This window comes from Parasteatoda tepidariorum, chromosome 7 (assembly GCF_043381705.1).
Source record: "Parasteatoda tepidariorum isolate YZ-2023 chromosome 7, CAS_Ptep_4.0, whole genome shotgun sequence".
NCBI classification, from domain to species: domain Eukaryota; kingdom Metazoa; phylum Arthropoda; class Arachnida; order Araneae; family Theridiidae; genus Parasteatoda; species Parasteatoda tepidariorum.
Window position 1 is genome coordinate 69076116 of NC_092210.1, and position 12290 is coordinate 69088405.

At 27.7% G+C, this 12290-nt stretch overlaps 2 long non-coding RNA genes across 2 annotated transcripts in view; one reads left to right on the forward strand and one right to left on the reverse strand.

Annotated features, from left to right (window-relative positions):
- The window catches only part of LOC107447055 (uncharacterized), a 7145-nt gene extending 560 nt beyond the window's left edge, over positions 1-6585 (reverse strand). The window contains exons 1-3 of the long non-coding RNA XR_001584474.3: positions 6550-6585; positions 5321-5335; positions 2127-2144 (exon numbers count right to left, since the gene is read on the reverse strand). This is a non-coding gene — a long non-coding RNA (uncharacterized lncRNA). The remainder of the gene's footprint in view (positions 1-2126; positions 2145-5320; positions 5336-6549) is intronic.
- A 40-nt stretch (positions 6586-6625) lies between these two features.
- Positions 6626-11579, forward strand: LOC139426062 (uncharacterized). Its single transcript, XR_011637339.1, has 2 exons — positions 6626-7350; positions 11443-11579. It is a non-coding gene; the product is annotated as an uncharacterized lncRNA (long non-coding RNA).
- The last annotated feature ends 711 nt before the right edge of the window (positions 11580-12290 follow it).

Consider the following 12290-nt stretch of genomic DNA (forward strand, 5'->3'; position numbering starts at 1 on the left):
CTTAAGGGGACACTTCAGGTTCAAAATGATTTTTTTTAAATATCAACCAATTTTAATGAAAATTTCATAGATTGTGAATAAAGCATTTAGAAAGATATTCCCAAAATTTGAAGCAAAAATATTAATTTGTTGAAAAGTTATAATTTTTTTAATAATTTATCCGCAAGTTAAATTACTAAATGTTCCAATATTTCAAAATGTTTCCTGCGCATGAGTTTTTATCGTAGCTGTATGAAACTCATTTATATTACAGTTTGAATAAGTATAAATAAAATTGGATATGTTTGAACAACTTAGCACTTAATTTTAAACAAATAAAAAATCAAAATATCATAGTCTTTATATAATTTTTAAAAATTGAAATTTAAATAACAATTTAAAGTAATTTAAAAAATATTCAGTGAGTATTCAGCTTTTATTTATATCACATTGGTTACGGAACATTAGACCAATCATATATATGAGAAAAAAATAAAGATTTATTCAAAACTCATGCGCAAGGAACTTTTCGAAGTTTGAATATTATCGTAAAAAACAACATTGAGAAAAAACAGTTTAACTATAAAAACAGACAGTTTACATAACCTTGTTTACAAATCTTGAAATGCTTATAACTTTGCAAAAAATGACTGAAATTGAAAAATTTTTCTTTTAAATTGTAGCTAGATATAACTATTATTTTTTGAAACAAAAATTGAAAAAAGTATAATTTGGTCGATTTTTGGGTTTTTCATCGTGAAGTGTCCCCTTAAATCAAATTTATTCTAGGTGGTTCATTTTCTTTTTGGCGCACTTCTCAAATTAATTAAGCGTGCCAGCCAGGTGGCCAAGTGGTTAGCGTGCCTGACTGTGAAGTCAATAGCTGTGGGTTTGAATCCCGCTCAGGTCATTGAGGTTTCTCTCTGCATGTTGTCCTCTGTTGTGTGTGAATGTGACCCACCCTATGAATCTGTGGTAGTGTAGCGTGGGGAATGTTGCTGCTCTCAGTGACTTTGATTACAAAATACTCGCTAGGCAACTCAAATTATAAAGCACTTCCGGCACCTTATGTGGCAAAGAACGATAAGTTCAATGCTTGTCGATTTTTTTATTTTTTTATTTCCAATGAGCTGCACAATCGGTCTTGCCGATGAGAAGATCTAGTGTGTTCTCCAGACGTGGTATCCACTCTTTCAGGACCACCACTATGGGTGAGATACCGTTGGTCATGTTAATTTGGACGTCTAGTTTCTGCCACACTAGATGGCTGGCAGTACCGAGACTCTATTTGGATACTAAAGTGCTTTTCGAATTTAATTTTGCCAGAAATGCCAAGAGCCAATAAGGCACTCCAGGGATCTTTTACGTGCCGCATAATCATACGACATGACCGCTGAGGATTTTCTGCATCCCGAAAAACCGGTACCTGGGCCGGGGATCGAACCCGCAGACTTGGGCTCAGAAGGCCGACGACAAACCAACTGCGCCACCCAGCCACATGCTTGTCGTTAAGAAGAAGAAGAAAACAATAATTAAGCGTTGTCTGTAAATGGAGATTTTCGAAGATTTTCCTGAACGAATTTCACATTAACCTTTTCTCCATTAACTTTGCGTTCCAGTACATTGCTTGCTTTTTTCAAAATTAATACAGATTTAGCCTTGATGGCTCAGGGGATAGAGAGTTCACTTTCCAATGTGGTGAACCGTATTCGAACTCCGCATCCGGCTTGCACAGACCACAATGCTGACGAAAAATATCCTTAGTGGTAGACGTCCCTTGCCGGGGAAGATTTCCGTGGTTTTCCTCTCCATGCAATGCAAAGGTGGGTTAGTTACCTCAAAAATTCCTCCACTAAAGCAAATTTCTTCCAAAATTTGATCCAAAAGTTCCCTTATCTTTTGGATTGGCTTCAAAATTACAAGGCTACGGAGTTGAACATTAGTAGTCGTAAATCCAAAATTGGGTCGGTTGTTCAACGATGGTTATAAAACTATTTCCCGGCACACACACATGTCATAATTAGGTTAAGACATCAATTTCTAGTTTAGTCTGAGTAGTTAAAATCCTGAAACAGTTATGCTATGATGCATGGAATAACATGAAATTATTCAGTTGAATTCATTATTATACAGTTTTTAGCCATTACCTGGAAATACTGCATCAACTGAAAATTAAGAATTAGAAAAATTAGAGAGAGTAAAAGTTTAGTCATTGATGCTACGCATTTTCTATTTAAAATCTAATTTTTTTTTGTTGTATAGATAAAAGGTAGCTTCTTTTTCGTTCTTTTTTTTTGTTCGCTAACAAAATTCACTGGAAACATTTTCATTTCAAATGATCAAAAAAGCATCCCATGAATTTTCTTTGATTCAGCTGATTATTATCCAGAAATTTGAACTTTTTTGAATTAGCAACTATTTAAATTAACATTTCACTGATTATAAATACTTTTTTAAGTCTTTTTTTAAGTTTAACAAGGCATCGCCTTAATGGAAATGACTTAGAAAAAAACTCACAGCTCTGCGAAATCAACGACAAAAGATATATTATAAAATCCATCAACCGTTTAAGATTCGGGTACTTGAGGATCTTGAAAATCAGCAGAGATGGAGTAAGAATTTTCTGCCTTGCAACATTGCCCAGATGTATCAGGAACTCCTCTCCACGTGTTTACCTTGCTCATCTAGGAAAATACGCTCCCTTTCGTGGAGCAACTCAACTCGAACAAGATCACCGAGATTGCTGCTAGTGTGCTTTCAACCCAACGAGTATATTTGATCTTCCGTGGAGACGACACCACTACTAAGCATAAATGACTTAAAATCAAGCCTGTGACAATTAAAGTATGTGCAAATAATAAAAACATTTTAAACTGTCGTGAAAGTGTTTTGATTTATTTCCTTATATCTGGAATAGTTATGACACTGACTATTATTTTGTGTTCTACTTTTTCCACATTAACTAATACGAAAAAAATACTTTCAGTGGACTTTTGCATTGAAGGTCAAAGTCATCTAACATTTTTCAAAATAATGCTATTTTCCTAGACTTTGAATGTCAAAATCTACATGTGCCAACAGTAAACCACAAAGGTATATGGTATATATTTTTATGAATACGCACGCATGAGTAGTAAACCTGAACAATTAATATATGTTTGTTGTGTACATTTAGCCTGACTATGGTAAAAGGCTAGACTTCGAATGTCAAAATCTACATGTGCCAACAGTAAACCGCAAAGGAAAATGGTATATATTTTTATGAATACGTACGCAAGAGTAGTAAACCTGAACAATTAATATATGTGTGTGGTGTACATTTAGCGTGACCTTTATATGGTAAAAGGCTAAATTTTGGGTCAACTTTCATCAAAACTAGACAGTTATAAAGTTTGCTCGAACAGAAGCCTTAATTATTGGAAAAACAAAATTATTTCACAAATCTATGCTTACAGATTTAACTTTTATATATTACGGAGCTAAACTTTGAGGCCCGTACCTGTGAAATTGGATTCGGAAATCGTTATGAGAAAGATGTAAATTGTTTAAACAAAGCGATTTGAACCCAATATGAATATCCAAAGTAAACACCCTCAACTAAAGTGAACTCTAGAAGGGGCATATAGAGCGAAACATACTTGTTACTGTCTAGGCAACAGTTATAATATTTCCAATGTGTTTTTTTTTTTACACTGAATGAAAAAAATAACACTGCCACCCTTATGCAACCTAAACGCACTTCTTCGTGAAAATCTCTTTTTCGATTCAATGCGTTTGACATTGCTTTCTGGGTAATTATGTTACTGATGATTTTTTTTAAAAAAATCTATACGAATTATTCAGTTAACAAACACTTTTAAGAGTTATTCAATTTTTAAATGCAAAAAGTACCTAACTGTATTTTTATACAGAAATCTTAACTAATTAAATATATAAAAATATATTTATTTATTAAACTGTATAAAATATGTTTGATTTAAATCAGTTGCCTAAAAACGAAATTATGTGATTTAAATCAATGATTTAAAAAAAAATCATATGATTTAAATCCTACCCAACCTGCTATTTATTCGTTATATATATTTTGAAAAACACTTTATTTATATATTTTGAAAGTATCTAAAAACTATGATTATAGGCTTTCAGCTATATGGTTTAATGTCTTGAAAGGATAAGCCGGATAAAACTGATTTTCACTTCCTATTCCTTCTCATATAATTAAACACTGGAAACACTGGAAACACTGGAAACTTTAATGTGAAAACTGATTAAAGCATAAATATTTTTTGCTCACTAATAAATTGCCCAATATGCATTTCAAGTTATGATTAAAGAGAGATATACTTATAAACTATCCAGTGTTTACGTGTTTGTTCACGGCAGACTTAGCACAATTCTTATTTTTTCTTCTTCCTGTTTCCACGACGTTTACAAACGATCAATTTCTTTGGAAGATAAAAACTAGTTATCATACATAATATTCTTGACATTTTGAATTGAAGGAAACAAACAAATTACAAATAATAATAATAATGCTTTAAAATTTTACAATGTGTTTCCCTACGATTTTTACTAACTGTCAGTTTCAATTTTTTACAAGGTTTGAATTTACTACTGTACTTCTTCGGAGGATTAAAATTAGTAATCATGCGTAATATTAGGGGGGATATTTTGAACAGTGGGAAATGAAAAATTACGAACAAATATATAATGTTTGAAAATTGTACTGTGTGTGTGTCTGTGATTTTTACATATTTAATACGATATTTCAATTTCCATTATTTTTTACCAGGTTGGAAAGTAATTATTAGGGATGCGTTTTATATTATAGGGATAATATTCGCGATATTTGAATTGCAGGAAACAAGAAATTACAAAAAAAAATAATAATAATGCTTGAAAATTGTACTGTGTGTTTCTCTATGAAATATATTGGTTATATAGATTTATGAAATAAACCAACCTGAAAAAATCAAACTAAAACTTTTCTGCTACACTGAAGTTGTTGAAAACTAAAAGTCTTCCTTAAAGTACTAATTGATACCAATGAATTAAAAAATAAATCAGAATACTTGTCAAGCAAGGAAGGAATGAAACTTGGCAGGATTTTATTCTTATCGTATTTATATGTATTATTTAATTTTAGATTCAAAAACATATTTTCAAAGCAAAATTTATATTTTTCTTGACAAATTAAAAATTGAATGTTAAGTGACTAATTATATTTAGAACTTTTACAAAAAATTATTTTAATTTCTCTTTACTATTGATTTTTGTTCACTTATTTTTTTTTAAATAAAGTATGTTCAATATAATTTATGTATCAATATAATTTACTTACTTTGAGAACCCAAGTCTATGAGAATAAGAATATTATTAGCTTCACGCTCAAATAAGTACTTATTAAAAATATGATATTTTAAGTTTTCAAACTAATGCTATGTGTTTGGAGTCTATGCTTATGAAAAGTCATACATGTTTTCAAAAAATTTATTTGTACTAGTTATTTGTTATGGTTGATCATTTTGGTAATAGATAGGTGAAAAAAAATTTTTTGCTTAAAATATGTCCTCGGAGAAAAATTCAAACTTTTTTTCCGGGTTGCTACATCGAAATATTTCTTAAACTATTTCGCCAATGATGCCCATCTTCTAAATTCATTGTTTCAGTTTAAATTTTATATCGTAAACAACAGCCATTATGTTTTTAATATTTGTTTTTAAAACAAATTTATTAAATTCATTTTATAATAAAACAAATTTAAATAATTTCGTCAAAAAAACAAGTGCCTTACATTTCTAGACATTAAAATTTAACTATATTATTTCTCTGGAGAAAAAATCACTTCAATTATTATCCCAATTGAAGTTTTGAAAAACGTTGAGAATTAGAAACCTAATAACTATTTTAACCACTATTTAAGCCAAAGAATGAGCTTATGAGCACATTTTCTTGCATCTTTCATGAGAGCAATTAATTCTAAGAGTACAATTTCGTACACCTTTAGAAACAAAACTCTCTGTTTTGACATGTAGTCAAACTTTGTCTTTAGATGTAATTCATTATATTTAAAAAATTGTCCAAAAATCATGAAATTTTGAAAAAACAACTGTTCAACAAAAATACATCTTCCTTCGAATGTATGCAAAATGTATGCACAATGTATGCAAAAACATTATTTACATGATTTTAATATCTTCAAACAAGTGACGAGTGTAATCTCTCTATTTGGATTCAATTCTCGTACTTAACATTTTTCAAGAAATAATTTTCAAATAGGAAAAGAATTTCCTTAATATTCTGTACACATTTTGCAATTTGCGTTGTATTTTGTTATATACATTAATGTCTACTTAATACATCTGTAATTAAATGGAGCAATCATCCTTAATTAAATACAATAATCATCCTTAAATAAATTTTCCAAAATATTGTTATTTCTTAGATTTTGAAAAAGCCTAGAACTTTAAACTTTCCTTCCTCTTATTAGAAAGTCAGAAAAATTGCTTATTTTCAAATGAAATAACTTATGCAAAATGATAATTAAATTAAAATTATTTTTTAACTTACTGTCAAATTCTACGACTGAAACAAAGAAGAAATATACTTCTTCGTGAAAATNTATATATATATACAATAAGAGCAAAAGAGATAAAAAGGAAAAAAAAGAGAAAAACGAAGAAGATTAATAAGTTTTATTTACAGCGCATAAGTCTCAAAAATAAATTAATAAGTTAAAAATATAGAGAAAATTTGGGAAATATTTAAGATTATTGAAAAGAAAAGAAGAAAAATTATTAGAATAAAATAAATAATTTAAAAAAAATTCAAAATATATTTTTAAATGATGAAAAACAAAAAATGAAAAGATATAATCTCTACATCCCATCACACGATTATATCCGCAAAATGGAGTGCTTTCTAATATTGGATGAAGATACCCAATGCAAAATATAAGTGTAACATAAGTGTAAAGAGCAGTCAAAAAAAATGTATTTTCGAGTACTCCTCGCACTATTGTTGATTAAAAGAAAGGATAAGATCTCAAAGAATGAGGAAACGAGAAGTGAACATATGATTTTTAGAACAACAGGTGTGTAACACTTGTGAAACGCAGTTGCTTTTTAATCACAGAATAACTATGGCTGGTGCATTAAAAGCAACTCTGTTCCTCTATTTCCAGCGCCTTCTCTTCGTAAATTCATCATTGGACCTCAGTGCTTCATTCTTCGAGATTTTATCCTTTCTTTTAATCACTCTTTTAATCACTCTGTTAACCAGCAGAAGTCAAGTCCTTTTTTCTTAGTCAGTTTGTAGCTGGTAATCCTTACAATTTTATAAGATGATTTAGTCATGTCATGGAATTTTAATGTATGTATATTTTGAAAATGTGCGTTTGTTTGAAGCGAAAAACTACCTAGAAAAGAAATTTTCATTCGGCACCGTTCGACAACATCTTAAAGGGAGTTTACTCTAATACGGAGCCGATAGTAAATAACACACGCTACCGGCTTTTTTGTGAGCTGATTTATCTTTTCAAATATAAGTTTATTAAGTCCAATAAAAAATTTATTCAAAAAAGACTTTTACTTTATTATTTAAATAGAAATAATAAATTTAAGAAAATTTTTTTTGAAGATTGGTTTTGATTTTAGACATAAAGTAATACTTATTTATTTTTCTCAATTTTTATTATTATGAATGATTATTTCGGAAAAATTATAACACTTTTTAAAAATATATAAATAGTTTTCGTGTAAAAATATATGACTGCTTAAACTTTCCTGCCACAATACAAAAACAACTTGATCATTATTTATCACAGAATAATATTTTAATCTTTCCATTAATTTAATTAATCGCAAATAGTATATATTATCCAGTAATTTCGCACTATTGTATTGCAATTGATAATTAAAATTGAATTTTGTTACAATTAATTTGATGTTAGTAACAATATGAAAAGTGAAATTATAACCAAATATTTAGCACTTATATTCTCTGTAGTATAAATATTATGTTCCGCAGTATAACATTTATTTAAATTTAAACTCTTAAAATTTAAATCAGTTTTATCTAAACAGTTTAATTGCGAACATAACATCATTAATTAAGACAATACTTTTTATGATAAATTATTAAAGTAAAAGTTGTAGTTTTTATTAAATAAATGCGTTTCAATAATAGATATTTAGTGAATATTTTCGCGTAAAGTAATTAAAAAAGAATAGGAAGTTTTTTGAAATTGAAAATTAAACAAATAAAAACTTCTTACATTGCTGTGTTAGATCTAAAAATATTACATATATATGAACATGTATATAAATAATAAAATATAACATATAATTAATTATTTTGTTACCATAACATTTGTTGCGGCATAAAATTAATTAAAACTGTAGGAGCATAAATGCTTTTAATACAATTTTTATTGAAAAAAAATTCTGTACTGCATATTAATGATATTTTTTGGTTAAAAATTAAGCAAACAACATAATTCTATTTAATAAACCTAAATCTGTGGTATTAAAACCAGTAATTCAGTAATTTTTCTGTTTGTTATGGTAATGGTTTAGCGAAAATTCCGATTTTCAAAATTGTATCTCTTCCAAATTTACCACATTAACCAAATTTCATCAGCTATTACAAAGCCATATTTTATTATTAATTTTATAAAAAGCATTACCATAGCTCTTCGATAAAAATTACCGAGCTTCTTGATGCCCATATAGAAAGTAACGAAACTCTTTAAATTTTATAATATTCTAGTAGTTTCGACCATGCTTTTTTTCTCATACAATTAGATAATTTATGCTTAGCTGTTTTCTCTAAAGCAGATCAAATTTTAAGATTGTTTTGTGGCATTATTTTAATGCTTAAAATAGCTACAGAAGTTAGTTCAAAATTAATCGCATGTATTTCTTTTTAAACTAATACTTCTGCATGCAATCGTTTCTGAAAATAAGACGCCCTGTTTGTGTATCTAATTATTCTGACTTCATATATTCTTTAGTATGGCTAAAAAAAATTGAGTATAAAAATCTATTATACGTATCTTGAAAACAACATATAAAGCACTTGTAACCATAACTAAAATCATGTTTTTAAATGTTTAGTGAAGTATCTTGTAGAATAAGTAACAGAAAACCTTTTATTTAAAAAAAAATCTCTACGAATTTATGACCAATTCAAAACTTTTGTGAGAAAATAATCAGCTGATTTTTCATAAAGATGATCTATGATTATGATTATGATATGATTATGATAAAGATGCTCTATGAATCTATGATTTTTTATAATGCGGCAAGCTGAACATTTATTTTCCATTTTTTGGCAGATTTTGGGATATCTTTGGCAGATTTTGGGATATACACCTTTTATGCTTAATATATAATTTTCAGACCATAATTTTTCCTTTGTTTATTCAGTCTATACTATCTTATTTCTAAATATTTAACAAAAAATTTGAAATGATCCTGAAAATCTATACATTTTATACTTTAAAGATATAGCTAGATAGTTATAACTTTAACTTACCGATCATCGTATTTTCTATGCAAAAGAAAAAGTAATAATATAAATTTCAGAATATGCATTATTAAGCCCATAAAATACGTATAATTATTGAAATCACTTAAAAGTTTACAGTTTGCTTAACTTAATTATGAAAGAAACATAAAAATAAAAAGTTTTAAAGAGATGACCGTAACTTGCTTCCAATGTAATAACTAACGATTAAAGAGTTTACCAAATATTAAGTTACAAATATTTCAAATATCTTACTCAAGTTATTTATAAATGTTCTGACTGGAAAGTTCGCTTGCCAAGAAGAGCTGAAAGATCACTTGGATTTCATGTCAAACAATTATTTTAAAATTCTTCGGGTGTAGATTTGTAATGGACTAATTTTCCTCAGATTTTCATTTTACCAGAAGAAATAAATGATTGCTTTATTTTGACAGCAATGAAATTAAGTAGCAAATTTAACTCTGAAGACAATGTTTTTAATGTTTAAATTTAAGAAGAAACAATATTTTTAAACATAAGAATATTATACATATAATACTTTAAGATATTAAAGATATGTAAGATATTGTATTTAGATTATTGATTATTTGATTCAGACCTCAGCAATTAGTAATGATTAAAAGAAATACTTCATCATTTCCATATATCTAAACATATTCTGCCTTAAATAACTAATTGTATGTTATAAATAAGAGTTTTAAATAACAAATTGTATCTTATAAATAAGAGTTGTAAATAACAAATTGTATGTTATAAATAAGAGTTACAATGTGATTATATGATATAAATATATTAAAACATGTTTGCTATAATTAAGAGAATTTATTTTATTAATTTTTTTAATAACTATTACTAAAATATATATATAATTTTATGTAAAATACGCTGATCATAATTCGAAGCATTCAAATTTTGAAAGGTTGGATAGTAAAGAAAAAATTATATTGAATGCTAAAATTACATAGAATAACAAATAAATAAATAAAAATAATAATAATAGTTTTGATGGAAAATCTAGGATAGATGGCCTCAGTTTTTTCAAATCGAAATAAAATTATTTGGAATAGAGATACAAGAAATATTTATGCATATTTTAAATTCTCTTACATGCGTTCAACATATTTTGAGCACAAAATAATAGAATTTGAGAACGCAATAAGAAAAAAAAAATTTGAAATTGAACCAACAAGTGGCCATCTCCTCTTAATGTCTAGGTGAGAAGGCCATCGAAGGGAATGTGTAGTTAAAATGTGGAAAATAACACATTTCATACACTTAGACAGGAAAAACTGTACAATAAGCTGCGATGAATGATTTTTATCTTGGAAAGTAAGAAAAGAAAAATTAATGCACAAAATATTACACAAATTTAACCAATTACTTTCTATGGAATTTAGTTGTGGTATTCTATTCTTCTCAACAGCTAGAATCGATTAATACGTTGAGCTCTGTCGTGTAGGTCATAGGGTTCAATCAGATAATATGTCTACTACTATGTATGCTACAGTCTGTAGAATAGAAATGTAATATGCAGGGTTGTACGGTCCTCAAAAATTAAATAACTGAAGTTTCAGTATTGTAATTAAAAACTTAAGGATTTCTTTTTATCAGCTTTCATCGTAAAATTACAAAACTAAACCAATCCAAAAGAAAACTATTAATTATCCAATAATTTCATAATTAGATTTATTTATTTGAAGATATTTAGCTTGGTTATGAGGACTAATTTACTAAAATACATATTATTTTCTTACTCTTTCAGTTTATTTTTAATTTCTTTAAAGGACACTACTATCTTTGATGTAACAATACTTATTAATGAACAGTGGCCATCTCTCCTCTATTTTATATGTTCATCTCTCCTAAAGTTGATGATGAAATGACCACTGAATTTGTAGCATCATTCCAATAAAATATTATTTTGCTTTTACTCAGGAATAATACATAGAACTATATATGTGCTGTAAAGGTCCAGCTGGATGATGAAATATTTAACCTACATACTGAAAGAAAAAAGAATATGTGCATGTATAAGAATTTAAAATATGCATTAAAATTTTGTTGTATCTCTATTCTTAGTACTTTTCTTTCGATTTGAAAAAAAATATGGCCATCTGTCTTAGACTTATTCTAAAAGCTCTCTTTTTGGAAAGGAAGAAAAAAAATATACTTCAGTTGATGGGTGAAAGATTTGCTTGATGCATTTGTTGGTCAAGAAAAATAATTTAAGCTTAAATAAAAAAAACATTAAAATTTTTCACAATGTTTTTTCGCAAAAAGCAATGCTCTGTTTAATTTGCTAAACAAGTTGAACAGCTTCCCGCAAAACTGCGTCTACTGCAATATATTTAAAAATATTTGAGATATTCGAACTGGCCATCTCTTCACTATGGTCATCTTACATAGACTTGCCCTATATTTTCAGATTGCTACTTACACGTGGTCACAATTTTATTATTTTCACATAACGAACAGTGTATTTAAGACAGAATTGCAGGTAAAAGAATTCCGAAAATTTAATTTGCTTTTAAAGTATTTGAAGTTAAGGAATTTCTTAAAATTATAAAATTATATGAATAACTTTAAGTTAGATAGTAAATTTATAACAATACTCACTTCCTCTCATTTCTTTAAGGAAAGAAAAAATTAATTATAGCGAATAAAATATTTGTAGCAAACATACTATCAGGAAAATCCCGACACACAAACAGATGGTATTCTAATTTTTCTTTTTTTAAAATTCGAATTAAAAAATAAATAAAAGTGCGTAATTTTTATTTTAC